Genomic DNA, 15,592 nt, shown 5'->3' with positions numbered 1-15,592 from the left:
TAGGAGTCTAAGGTGACAATAATATTCTCAACCATCCCATCAGTTCAGACAATAGAACTATCTGCAAGCTGGAAGACTATTGGGGTGGACCTAAGACTAGTAATACTAAGATGCTACATGACATTCTTGGTCCTAACATTTATAGCTTCTCTTAAATCTATCAGGGAATTCTTAACTTGATTTCCATTGATAACCACTTTCACAAAATGATTGCCAAGGTCAACATACTTCAGGATAGTAACTTTTCCTAATATAATATTGTCCAATTGCCCTATTACATGGACTGTTTGTGGATCCTTTTTTCTTTCATCTAGATTTCTTTAGACATGCCTCCTCAATAGCTTTACCATATATGAGAATATACTTAATAGCTTAGAATAATGGAATCTTTATAGATATATGTTTTAACTAATAAATGAGATCAAAATCTATGTTGTCTTGTTGCCTAGAAACTTCTACCTACAATCATTGAGGAAATGGGGGTGTTCTAATAGGTGAGCCTAAAGTTTTAGATTGAGGTACCTTTTCAGGATCTACAGGCTGATCAAGTATAATATATTGTGCAATTTACTCTGATGGTAATTCAGTTATAATTGGAGGATATGGGACAAGTAAAGTTGTTCCTAACCACAAGTGAATGTCCCTTACACTGAGAGAGTATGTAGAGTATTGATTACGATTAGCTGAATAAACTTGTTCTTGTTGTGGAGGTTTACTATTAGGATTTGGAATAGGTGGAGTTGACAGTTGAGTGAACCTAGGTAGAGTAGCATTAGGAGGTGGTGGCATTAAGGCTGGCTATTGGGACTATTGTGGTGGCTGCAAGAAACCAGAGGGTTGATTTGGCAATTGCTGACCTCCCCTCCTTTGAGGTGACTGCTGCCAATTACTTTAGGATACCTGTCAGGGACCCTAAGGTTGTGACCAATTCCCTTATGGTTCCTACCATTGAAAGGAAGGATTTTGATATTTGGGCCAAGAATTTGGGGAATTATTCCAAGAGTGATGTATATAGTTCCCAAAGGTTTAAAAATATGGAGTTTCCACTAATTATTTTGTGCATAAGAGTTCATATAAGGACTAGAAAAAGATAATGGATCTTGAGGTATACATTTTCTTGGGGGACATGGCCTTCATTGTGCAACATAGAATAGCTTCTCGTCATCTCCCTAAATTGGCTTAAAATCTAGAGAAGATTGGTGACTATCAATTTTAGCAAGAAGCTTACATTTGCAATCATTTTTCTTCTACCTACAATGAGGACAAAATTCAACAAGCATTGTTTCTTCTTCATGAATCCAACTGAGTTTCCATGTTATTGATAATGTCCTCCTTGAAATCCTTTAGAAGGTGAGTTATCTCCATCCTTGAAATTGTTGAAGAGGCCTTTGCTACTGAAGATCCAGGCCTATAGTATATGCCTTTCTAGGCAGAAGCCCTGAGTGTTATTAACAAATCTTCCTAATGTCATCCCATTGAGCTTCAAAAATATCTCCTCCTCCCATGAGATCTAGTGATTCAATAAAGTCCTCATTGATTCCTGTTAGAAAACCTAATTTCAAGGATTATTCACTCAAGGTGCTATACTTATAATTCCTGACACTGAACATAAACCTCTCTAGATAGTCTTCTAGACTTTCATCTTCTTTTTGTGTCATGCAAAATATATCATCACCATGTCGATCAATTTCTCTACAATAATGTTTATACTTCTCCAAGAATTTTTCCTTCATTCCATCATATGTAGTTACTACATCTCTATCTAAACTCTTAAACCACCTAAGAGAAACTTCTTTTAGAGTAGTAGGGAATAGCTTAATTCTATGGGCATCAGTAGTATAATCATAAATTTTGTAGAGAATATCAAATTCAAACAAAAAAGTATGTAGATCTTCTATGATTAAGCCATGGAACTTTGGAAGAGAGGAGGCTGGCATATTCTTCAAATTTTGCATTATCATGCATGTCAAGAATAGTGAATTCAAAGGTGGGATTAGGAGGTAGTTCTCCTCTACTAGGAGCTATCATTTGTGGTTGATAAGGAACAAGAGGTAAAATATTCTATTCAGTGGGTTCGCTTAAGAAATCAAGGTCTCCTTCTCATAAATCGAAAACACCTTGGCTTCTATCTTCCACAAAAGCTTTAGTAAGAGGATTTATATATGGGGCTTGATTTGAGTTTATTAAAAGGGCACAATGTGAGGGAAGTGTTAGAATAACTGGTGGACAACTAAGAGGGGGGTGGGTGAATCAGTTGTCAACATATTATATTAACCGAAGCTCATAAACATTGAATACCGAAATAGAACAAACAGATACCGGTAAGAAATGAAACTTAAGTATGAAACAAAGAATCAACACAATGCAACCATACCACATAACATAATTGATGTGTACATGGAAAATTCGGTAAAGGAAAAACCCACATTGGGAACCCTACCCACAATGAGATGATACTCTTGCAGAAAGTATGTTATACAATAAGGGGTGTACACATCCAGGAAGGCACACTTCCTAGAGTGTACTTCTCATTACAAAGGAGTCTCACTGACTATAGAGAGGATATAACCACCTCAATATAATTGTACAACAATTCAGAAGAATGAACTACCAATGATAGCATCTACCATGCCTGATTATAGTCCCAATTAACCTAAATATCAGATGCCTTTGACCTCTTATATAAAACCAATCTAATCACTTATGATCGACCAAATCTCCTTTACATATTATCTTTTCATTATTTGCACATTTCATTCTAGGGTCATGATCTACAATGAGATCTTACATCAATTTATACAAACCCTAAGGCCTAAACCAATCAGGTTGGCCACCACAAGATATTACAATAAGATCATTACATATATCCACATTACAATGATATACCATGTCAGCTCTAGACCAAACCAATATTAACCAATCCATAAATCATCCCAATAACATGTAGAGAACACTTAATTATATGTTACATGATACTGGTCAGAAACTTAGATAGATACCAAACAAAAATAGATCCACCATGCCAAAGTGATGTCTCTAATCAGTTGAGGCACAAAAATAGATCACCTTCTGCATCCTAAATTCCATCTAGAATCCACATCAATACCACTTATGCATCATGTCAAAGATTCCCAGTAAAAGTTGTGTCGGTAAAACCCTAAACCCTTACTAGTATAGGCTTACTAGAATGGATGATATCATCTGATCATAGTCTATTAGCATTTTTTATGTTTATGTTGTGATTGTCATTGATGGACACACACTTGCATTAAGATCCTCTTTATATGTATGAGTTAGAGCACAACCAGTATCTGTTCCAATCGATATGTTGTATTCTAGTCTTTAGACTACTGGTAATTTTGCAGAATGTGTTTCCCGGTCTGAAGCAGCATGTCGACCCCAAGTGGTTCATAGATCTCAAGCGGTACAAGGGATTAAAGCGGCATAACACATTTTGACTAGTCTTCATTTTTTTCAAACTGACAACCAGTATTTTGTATGAACCGATAATACTCTGTGATGAGTTACCAACCGACATTTTGTGATGAGTTATCAATCCATCGATTGTTTGATGGTGCCGACACACTGGTGGTGCTTCTTGTGTTGTGTTACTAAGTATGTCTAGATTCATTGAACCTAGGAAATTGAAATGTAATCATATTGGACCGACATGAAATCAAACTCCTTTAAAAGGACATCATGTCTGGGGTTTTAGGTAGTTGCCAGAAGGATTTATGTTGTGACTAGGGTTTAAGGTGGTTGAGGAGTTGAAAAGAATATGAATGTGTATAAGACTGAAGTAATGTAGGAGTGCATTAAGAATGAGCTATCAAGGATCTAATTGAGCAGTCCGTGCTATTAGATAGATCAAACACTTGTTGATTACTCACATCTTTGACAAGTTTGTAGCCCTTAACGGGGTAGGCCCAAAAGCCTTTTGTAAAATCCTCTAACAAGGTGGTTCACCTCTGTGAATCTAAAATCCTCTAGCAAGGTAGTCCTTGATTGGACTTATCTCCTAATAGAGATTGAGATTCCTAATAGGATCTGTTCTAGTGAAGAACATTGTAAGACCTTAACCGGTTTGGTTTCTATTCTACAGATAGTGACTTGTGAGTTCCATCTCATCGTAGTTTTTCCCGTTTGGGTTTCCACATCAAATATCTTATGTTATGGTTGTATTGCTTTTGTGGGTGAATGCATTATTTGCATTTTGGTTTTCATGTGTGATAATCGGTCTATCTGTTAAATTATTTTACTGTTTTATCTTTAGACTGTTTAAGTGTTTAAGTACAGTGTTTTTCGATATACTAATTCACCCCCCCCCTCTTAGTATTCATCATAGTCAATACCAACTGAGCAAAACATACTCTATAAAAATGCAACACATTAAACCAAACATATTCCATTAATCCAAACATGTCATTAGTATCGAACTAATAGTCCCTTCTATCGGTAACACTAGTTCTTCTACCAGTAATCAAAATCTGTCTACTGGTAACCAATCATAACAGCTAGTGTTGACATCAATGACAAAACATCAATGCAACACATAATCAATTCCTTTATATTTCCAACAATCTCCCCATTTCACTTTGGCATTGATGGAAACACTAGATGTGAAAAAGAAAACATCTAAGTGCCAAGAAATGCCACAAATTTCTCATAGAAGATATAACAGTGAAAAACTGAAAAATCCCAGCAACTCCCCCTGAGCAGTGGAGTCCAATCTGAAACTGATCTAAATCTCTCCCCCATATGACATATTATGACATTATTTTTCACATCATATAACTCTCCCCCTTTGACATCAATGCCAAAAATATGACAAAGATATCAAAATCCTATGAATCTGAAAGCTGACTACTCCCCCTGAGTAGTAGCAACACTACATCAATGTGGAGCAAATGATAACGCTGATGATGCATACCAGACCGATGCTCTACTTCATAAATTAAGTTTATGTTGGAGGGGTAGACACCCCTAATCTGTCTCTTAAATATTTAAATGATTCCTTAGATAGTGGTTTAGTGAATATATTTGCAATCTATAGAGTCTTCATAATACATAACTACTGGTTCACTGCAATTTACCTTGATATCCTTCAACATTTTCTTCATCCACAATACTTGTGTGCAATTATTTGTTTCTGCAACATATTCATCTTCTGCAGTAGATAAAGAAATGCATGATTGGCTTTTGCTGATCCATGAAACCAATTTCTTTCCAAGAAATAAATCTCCACCAGAAGTGCTCTTCTGGTCATCAGTATCTCCTGCCTAGTCTACATCTTATCGAATTTACTAGTGCAGATGTGTCTTTGATAGATAATTTCTCACTTGTCACCATAGGAGTACTTACCAGTTTGGAATTATCCATACCAAACTTCTTCAACAATTCCCTTAGATACTTTCGTATAACTAATCTTCAAAATATATTTATCTAACCTTGCATACCAAGCTCTAGGAGCTTGTTTCAATCCATATAATGCTTTCCTTAACCTCTTCATTTTCTAGTCTTACTCTTGTCATAACTCCTTTGTTCCTATCTCCAAAGATTTGATCTTCAAAATGATTTAATCTTACATACCTTGGTGTCTTCTAAACTTTAGGTTCTCTGTTCTGATCTTCAGTCATAGTTGAATTTTCTGATTGTACTAGTGTAACTATCTCATTGTCTTGTACGGGTTGATGCATTACCAAATCAGTTATGATCATTTCCTCTGTCAGTTCTCTATCATATGATATAGTTTGATCTCTATATTGCTCATCCACTTTTGCATTTGTGCTCTCCACAATTTTCTGTAATCTTTTGTTATAATGTATCTATATGCTTTTCTCTTAATTGAATATCCAAGAAATATCCCTTTATCACATCTAGGATCAAACTTCCTAATTTAATCATCCCTTTTGACATAACATTTACTTCCAAAAATTCTTAAATATTTAAGAGTAGGTGTATGTCCAAACCATAATTCATAAGGAGTCTTATTGGTTTCACCTTTGATATGAACTCTATTGAATGTGTAGATTCTTGCACTCACCGCTTCACTCCTATAGATGTGAGGCAATTTGGCTTCCATCATCATGGTTTTTGCTATATCCAAAATGGTTCTATTCTTTCTTTCCACTACTCCATTCTACTGAGTAGTTTGCGGTGCAGATAACTATCTCCTAATTTCATTTATCTCACAATAACTGTTAAATTCATGAGATGTGAACTCATCGCCTTGATTTGATCTAAGACATTTGATTTTCAATCCAATTTTTGTTTTCACCATTTCTTTAAAGATCTTGAATTTCTCAAAAGCTTAAGACTTCTCCCTCAGAAAAGTCGCCCACATCATTTTAGAATAATTATTAATTATTAGCATGAAGTGATTATCACCTTGAAATCTTGTGGTCCTTTCTTGGACCACATATCTTAGTATGAATCAAATCAAGATCATTATTAGATTTATCATCTATTCTCTTAAAAGAAGTTCTAGCTTTCTTTCCTAATTGATATTCCTTACATACCAGATTATGAGGCTTTATAATCTTAGGTATATCTCTAATTGCCTTGTTGAACTAATCTTAACAATAAAATCAAAATTAACATGGCAAGACATCTTATGCCATAACCAACTCTCATGAATATGAGAAATCAAACATGTCTTATCACTGGTGTTCAAGTGAAATATATAACCTCTAGTCTGAGTACCGGTTGCAATCTCCAAGCTAGTTTTGTTAATGATTTTGCATTTTCTATCTTTGAACTGAAGTTGGAATCCCTTATCCACCAATTGACCAACACTTAAAAGATTATGCTTTAAACCTTGTACATAATAAACATTATCAGTATTATGTTTACCATCTAGAGAAATAATACCTCTTACCTTTGATCATACATGCTTTGTCATCCCCAAATCTGCCTTGATCGCCATTGTATTCTTGCAGGGACATAAATTTTCTTTTATGTTTAGTCATATGATGTGAGCATCCACTATTAATTACCCATTCATCCTTGTCTTCAACTTTTTCTACTAGGGCCTTTTCTTCATTCTTGATAACCAGTTCCTATTCATCTATATTTATAGCATAGAACACCCATTCATTTCCACCGTCAGATTCACTAGTAGAGTCTATTGTTGATTCTTCCCCAGAGTCATTACTTACTCCTTCCTTATCAACATAGTAGCATGATTTATGTTTTTTCCTCATGTGCTTATTCTTGAACTGATATTCATCGTTAGGATTAAAAGATCTTTTAACTCTTTCTTCAAATCTTGAATTTCTTTCGAGACATCTAGATACAAAATGAACAATCTTACTACATGCAAAACATTTAAAAGGTGTGTTTCCTTCATACTTACTTCCTATCGGTCCTTTAGGTACTCTTCTAGCAAATAGTGCTTCAAGTTGCTCAAATTATTCATCATCTTTCCTCATATCTTCCAATTCTTTTGCATATAGGGATTTCCAATTACTTTTGTAAGTAGATGATGATGCATGCAAAGAATGTTCAAACTTTGTAGCTCCAGAGGGTCCAAATTCTTCAAGCTCAAAAGTAGATAAATTCCCTATCAGAATGTCTATGTTAACTAAAGTGTTTGCCATTATTCTCAATTCATTAATTGCAGTAACCTTCATCTTGTAAGCTGGTGGTATGGCTCTCAAAACTTTAAAAACTATTTCATCTTAACTCAGAGATCCTCCACAACATTGAATTCTCATGACAATCTCATTTACTCTTTCCATAAATGTAGCAATTCTTTCATTATCTTTCATCTTTAAGTTCTCATATCTTACCTAATAACCATCAAGTTTAGCAATTTTGATAGTAGGTCACCTTCATTCAGAGTTTGCAATTTATCCCACACAACCTTTGCAGATGATTTATCAATCAATCCCATGATTTGCCGATCAATGAGTGAACACAAGATGGATTCTCTAGCTCTGCAATCATTTTCAATATTTTTGTCCAAGTCTATAGGAGTAGGATTGCGAGATGTCATATCATAAGGTTTATATCCTTTCTTTGTGATCTCCCAAATATCCTTGCCAAGACATCTAAGATTAGTCTCCATTCAGATTTTCCATATCCCATAGTTTGTTCCATCAGGCTTAGGGATTTCTCTTCTAAAAATAGCTGTCAGTGGATTTGAATTATTAGCTGCCATAGGATCTACCTCAAGTGGTTAAGCTTTTGTAAAAGAGGACCAAATCTCTGATACCAATTGTTAGAATAACTAGTGGACAACTGAGAGGGGGGGTGAATCATTTGTCAATTGATCATATTAATCAAACCGCTTTATAACCTTTTACCAGAGAACATAAACATTGAATACCAAAATAGTAGAAACAGATATCGATAAGCAATAAAACTTAAGTATGAAACAAAGAATCAACACAATGAAACCATAGCACATAACACCATAATTTTTATGTGGAAAACCCAGTAAAGAGAAAAACCACAGTGGGAACCCTACCCACAATGAGGTGATACTCCTGTAGAAATTATGTGATACAATAAGGGGATTGCACATGTACAAAGGAACACTACCTTGAGTGTATTTCTCATTACAAATGAGTCTCACTAACTAAAGAGAGGTTATAACCACCTCAATATAATTGTACGATAATTCAAAAGAATGAACTACCAATGATAGCATCTACCATGCTTGATTATAGTCCCAATTAAGCTCAATACCATAGGCCTTTGAACTCTTACATAAACCCAATCCAATCACCTATGATTGACCAAATATCCTTCGCATATGATCTTTTAATTATTCACTCATTTCATTCCATGGCCATAATCTACAATTAGATCTTACATTAATTTATACAAACACTAAGGCCTAAACCAATCAGGTTGGCCACTTGAAAGATATTACAATCAGATCATTACATGCATCCACATTAGATCGATATACCATGTTAGCTTTAGACCAAAACAATATTAACCAATCCATTAATCATCCTAGTAATGTGTAGAGAAAACTTAATAGGACATTACATAATTTACCAGTCCATAACATAGATAGATACCAGAGACAAATAGATCCACCATGCCAAAGTGATGTCTCCAATTAGTCAAGGCATGAACAAAGATCACCTTGTACATCTTGAATTCCATCTAGAAGCCACACCAATACTACTTATGCATCTTGTGAAAGATTCTCACTAAAAGTTCTATTGGTAAAACCCTAAACCCTTACCGGTATAGGCTTACTAGAATGTATGATATCCAATCATCAAGTCAATACAAGTTGACCAAAACATACTCTAGAAACATGCAACATATCAAACCAAACATATTCAATTGATCCAAACATGTCGGTAGTATCCAACTAATAGTCCCTTCTATCAGTAACACTAGTTCTTCTACCGGTAATCAAAATCCGTCTGCCGGTAACTAATCATAATAGCAAGCATTGACATCAATGACAAAACATAAATGCAACATATAATAAATTCCTTTGTATTGCCAATAGGAAGAAATATTCCTAATGCATCTCTTCTTCATCTTGTTCATATTTGCATGAAGATTGCATTAATGATATGTTATGTTGTCATTCATGTCAATTAACTGGTAATGATATTGTTGATATTGTTGTAATATTGTTTTGTAACAGATAGGAAGAGCTAAGTGAAGGAAACTATAACCAGTAGGTAAGTTTGTGGAGTGAATTGGTATTGATATGTATTGGAGAGTTGAACCAGTAAACCCTACTTGTTGTTTTTAATAAACCCTAACTGATTAAGTTTTGTGAATTGGTTATATTGGTTTTGTTATCACTATTTAAGAAATGGGTTTTCTTTACCCATGATTGGCTAGGTTTTTGAAATTTTGAGTCAGGTATGCTATTAACTCCTTCAAATCTATTCTAGGTCTTTAAGGATTAAGGATTTTTAGTTTCTAATTGCCCCAATGTCTAATCAAAACACTCTGGTTTCTATTCCTGCATTACTTTATTCACTTAAGTAATGGGTCTTGGGGTTGTGTGAAGAGTCCCCCCTTGTTATTTACCTAGGGGGTTTTTAAATAATTTTAGAAATATATGCCTTATGCCCTTTTGCTTCTAATGTTGTCAGGCCCAGTAAGTGTCATGCAACTCTCAGATGGATCTATGACTTTCAGTATTTTGTTAGGCGAAGTTGCAGGTGTGTTAAGCAATGCGAAATAGCGAAAGGAAAAGGCATGTTTGACTATGTACACTGGATCTAGTTTAACAAGACTCCATCTCGCTCAAGATGTAATGGCTGACATTGATTTGCAGCCAAAATGAGTGAGTAAGTTACCTTTCATGAAAAGGTTTGGAGGGGCCCAATGGTGAAGACTTTCCCACAGTTAAAAGGTGATCAAGTTCAAAAGGAATCGACGACTCGCATTGTTTCGCGGCTGATATATGCTAACATGTTATGCTCTGCAAAATAGTGAAAGGTTTTTGGCCCGGGCAAAAGGGGTTCATAAGTGGCATAACAGATGTGCAAGTCTTTGAGATCTAATAGCTGGCACAGTTTTGTGGGAGAAAGATGCTCGACAGATAGCTTTCCCGAAACAATGAAATGACATAGTGTTCCAAGCAAGCAGTCTAACTGGTTAAGATGGCAAGTAAGAAAATCACACGTGGCCGAAAATCAAAGTGGTTAGCGAATTGGATTTTAGGACTAAAGGGTGGGACCAAGAAGCTGAGTCATGTTGCGGGATAAGAAGTGACTTGGTAGATACAGGTGGCAAGAATGAGGTGGATCTTGATGTTTTCTCTTAGCGAATAAAAAGTTGACATGTCAGTTTAGAAATGACCAAGCCCCAAGTGGATGAAGCTAAGTTAGAGGACCCCACATCTGCTAGATTCAAGTAGGTTGTTAAGCATAAAGCAAGTTTGGTGTGATCTAACAGCCCACGTAAATTCGCGAAGGAAAGATGCTGGTGTTTTAAGGTCTGCGAAACAACGAAAGGTTTTTGGGGCCCGAAGCATAGATAAGGCATGAAGGTAAAAGATGATCAACTTTGTTTTGATCTAAGGGTTCGTGTTGTTTCATGGCTGAGAGTTAAATAAGAATTAAGGCCCACGAAATGGCAAAAGAATAAAAAGGTTCTTCCTAGCATGACATGTAGTGATAGCTATTACTTCTTGTAAAGCTTGATGGTGACATGTCAGTTGACATGTAGTTTCAAAAGGGACTGAGGGCCCGCCAAGGTGTAACTGGTGGTTATAAGGAAAGTAAGACACGTGGCTGACTCTGAACTAAACTCGAAGAGTTTTCCAGGGCTAATGGCTGAGTGCCACGTGGCATTTATTAACCGATGAAAGAGTGGGGTAAGCGGTGTAAGCATAAAGGTCTCACTTAAAGGATGGTCATCTCAAGATTGATCCAACGCTTCGCGTTGTTTCACGGCCTAAAGTTGGAAGCGGGTTAAAGCTTACGAAATAGTGAAAAACTATTAGCCGTCAAGATGAGGCGCAGTTAGTGAAAAGTTAACTGTCCAGGAAAGAGTTAAAGGTCGAACAGTTAGAGGTCCATCTAACGCTTGGTGTAGCTTCACGAAAGGAAAATGCTCGTGGGTTAAAGCTTCGAAAATAGCGAAAAGGAGGAAGGGCTCGATGCAAAGGCGAAGGCGCTAAGACAGTGTAAAGACCGATCAAGTTTCATCCGATCGGACGACTGGCATGATTTCGATTGGCGAAATTGCTAGGAAGTTAATCTCTGCAAAATGGTGAAAGAGTGGAAAGGAAAATGCACAGGTGTGTTGTGACCCGTTGGAGCAAAATTTTTGAATTCTTTCATGAATTCAATTATGAAGGGATGGCCGAAGCATGCGGTATCAATGTCGTAGTTAAGAGCCTGACTACCGTATATGATCTCAAATCAATTGAATGAAGGCATCATTCTGAAGAGTTGTTAGAGAGAAGCAGTTGCAGAGCAAGTTTCTTCAAATACAGAGAAAATTTCTTTAGTTGCAGAGCGGATTTCTTCAAGCAAAAAACAAGTTCTCTTGTACTCCTGCTTGGCAATTACTTGACAGTGTGTTTTAATTGAGGTTTTGATTTATTACATAACAACTAGGGGTAGTAATTAAATTGCTTGCATAGTTGTTTAAGATGGAACCTAAAAGAGAGTTCTCAGGAAAGGTTCATTACCAGGAGAGAGCTATCTGTGATGACTTCCTAGAATAGTTGATGATATCAACTAATGTGGTGGCAAAGGTAAAGAAATTAGTGCCAAGAGCTCCTCGCCTAAAAATAGGAGAAGGATTGTATGATAATGGCAACTAGCTAAGAGACCCATAGGTTGGGTTGTCTAGGTTGGGGTTATTTAAGGTTGGGTTTGGTTTGAGAAATTCCCTAGCCCCAATGAACAACATCTAGGAGTTAGATGTGGCAAAACTGGTAGTACCTGGAGTATTCATGGATGTGGATCTCCTAACTCAGATTCCACACAATTATGATCCAATCACAAGGAGTGTTAGGGATATAAATGGGAAAATCCTCATTGAAATCTATAATGAAGAGTTCAGAAATGCTTTTGGGCTTAGTGAGTGTACCAATTTTTTAGAACCTATTAATTTCAAATCACTAGCTCAAGTATACAGTGTGCAGAGGAACCAACTTAAAAATGGGCCTCTTAAATAATTTTTTATGAAGATAGGTGGATTAACAATTGTAGGACCCAACACTAAAGAGCCCTTCTCATTAAATTTGTTCACCCTTAGGGCCAAAGGACTATATTGGTCACTCTGCCAAATTTTAGGAGAGGATGTTGAGGCAAATATGCCTAATCATTACATGTTAATGATTGCCCAAATTTTGAATCCTTCTCTGGTAGTGACCTTTGATTATGCTTCCTATATCATAGATGCCATTCATGAAGGCTTGATAGGAATAAAAAATGGGAAAGTGGATAGGCCTTTTGGATGGTATTCCCTCATCATGCATTTATTTTTATTCAAGGGTGGTGACTATTTTGCAAGTGGAATGGATCTTGTAAAAGAGAAAGATGGAGAAAATATGCCAGTGTAGTTATGGAGTACAGTGTTGTCTTGGGATAGAGAAGATGCAAGCTTCTTAATGTTTGATAAGTGTTTTGCATCTAAGATTAGGAATCTCATCTGTTCAGAGAATCCAAGAGTCCCCAAGGTTCTTTTGGAATTTATTAGGGCAAAACAGTTTGTTGAGAATATAAAAATTGTCCACAATTGGGGTGATATCTACTTATACCCTGTCTCCACAATTTTCAGAGTATATGGTTTCAAAGGCACTCCATTTTTGTTGCCCTATCATGTCCCTCTCAAAGTGGGAATTACAAAAGTCCTCAGAGAGATTAGTAGTGTGCAAGAGGTAGAGCTGACAGGTAGATGTAAAGGGACCATTTTCCCTACAGTTACCATAGCCCACCAATTTGTAATTACTAAAGGAGGTTGGAAATGCTTTGAATATTTACTTCGACCTTATCATTTATTAACTACAGTATCCAGGTGTGCCGACCCTGAAGATTTTTTCAATGGCATGTTCAAAAAGAGGGCAATATGTAGAGGTAGACCCCACCAATTCCAATTTCCTGAAGACCTCATTAGGAATGAGTTTGATTTAGATGAGCAAGAGCTGAGGAAGGAAAGGTAGGTGGCTTACAAAAAGGCCTTAGACTTTGTACACCAATTTGATACTAGTTATGACCCATTGTCTAGCTTCCACCCCTTTGAAGAAAAGGTAAAATTTTTAATTCTTTGTTTTGAAGATGTGATGCAGACACTGAAAGAAAAGAGGGAGGTTGTAGTTAAGAACAACCCTGAGAAAGCAAGACTAGTTCTAAGTAGGTCTGCATCTACCAGAACAATCCTGTAAAGCAGAAAAATTGAACCCTAGTCATTCTTCCCTCCCCAACTCCGAGGAGAGAGAAGGGAGAGTCACTAGGGTTGATGGTTTTCACTTAGGAGAGACTTTACATTCAAAAGAGGGGTTGAAACCCACAAGATCCAATCCCACGCAATGCAAGATTGGATTCTATATGAGTTTCAAGGGGTAAGACATCAACGATACCCTCTTTTGTAAAGAATGTAGATAGAAAGTTTGAACTAGGAATGCATGTAAAGTAGGAAAGATTCGCTTATAAATAGAGATAGGGATATGGGATGAAGCTGCAGACCTGGAATTAGCAGTAAAATGTCGAGACGGTGCTGTTCTACAAATTTGAGCAAAAGTTGATGGGACGATGGCGCCCGGCGTGCACACGGTCCTTCGAAAAATCCACAAAACGAAGGGGGATCTGTTCGTCTCTGCACAAGGATTCCAGATCTTCAATTACAGCCGCGTACCTGCAACCTACACACAGAAAAGACAGGACGATTGGGGGGTTAGGGATTAGGGGTTTGCCCTTAGGTCAAACCCCGGTTTTGGAATTAACCAAGAAATGAGAAATGCTGTAAATGTAAATGATTGTAATGTAAAACAAGTACTAGTACCTTGTTGTAAGGATGTTTGTATCCTTATATGCGAAGGTATAGATGTTGTTATTTTTTGTATGTTGTATGTTGTAGTATGTGATCTCCTCTTCAATGGTTGAATCCTTGTCTTGAATGCAAAACTTAGCCTTGAATGGAGACTTAGAATGATCAATTGCTTGAAGGAAATGCTTGAATGCTTGAATGCTTGAATGCTTGAATGTTTGAATATTGTTTCCGCGTCTTGTACACATATGTCCTTCCTCCTCAAAATGGGAGAGGAAATGTAGTTTATATACTTGTCAATTAGGGTTGATAGACTGATTTTCCCGACCTTAAGCCGACCAGGAAATGTTATTTTCCAATTTGCAAACAAAAAGACCCGAAGTCCCATAGGAGACCGGGCCCAAAATAGGGCCAGGGACCAGGGCGCTGGGCGCCCTGGTCCTGGGGGACCAGGGCGCTGGGCACCCTAGTCCTGAAGGACCAGGGTGCTGGGCGCTCTGGTCCCAGCTCCCGGGATAGCAGGGTGCAAGGAGGGATCAGGCAGGGTGCTGGAAAAATGCAGTTTTTGATGTTGTGGACAAGTTTCGGGGTCTCCATTCAGGTTCAGTGTTGCGTCACCATCGTGAAGACCCAAATGCGGTCGAAATTGCAAGTGTCACAATTTTAGGATGCTACATTTAGCCCCCACTTTAGCGGGAGTATAAGCGTACGCTCATACTTCCGGTAAAGTACAAGGAAACAACATTGAAAAAATTTAACCACGTCAAGGAGGCAAGATACACCAAGCCCCTAGTGGACTAAGGATCTTACAACTTTAATTGACAAAGTAAAAGGGAAGATCACGAGGGAGAACCATGACTGCCAGTAGTAAGGTTCCCTCACTATGAGTCATGCAAGAAAGATATCAAAAGTTTTCAATGCAAAGCTAAATTTGTCAAGAAATTTTCAAGTATCTTGAAAAGATATGAACGGGATGTATGCCCCCCTACGTTAAAGCGATCGCACACGCCTCACCGGGGGTGATTGCTTTAAGGTAGTGATACATATAAGAAATGAGAAAGGAGCATGTTATCACAAGGATTTAGCCCCCAAGTGTGAGATAAGCCCAAGGATAATAGACACAAAACACAAAGCACAAGGTGACTTCGCTTTCCTCGGG

The sequence above is a fragment of the Cryptomeria japonica genome, chromosome 7, assembly GCF_030272615.1.
Source record: "Cryptomeria japonica chromosome 7, Sugi_1.0, whole genome shotgun sequence".
Classification (NCBI taxonomy): Eukaryota; Viridiplantae; Streptophyta; class Pinopsida; order Cupressales; family Cupressaceae; genus Cryptomeria; species Cryptomeria japonica.
Note: the sequence above shows the minus strand (reverse complement) of the source record.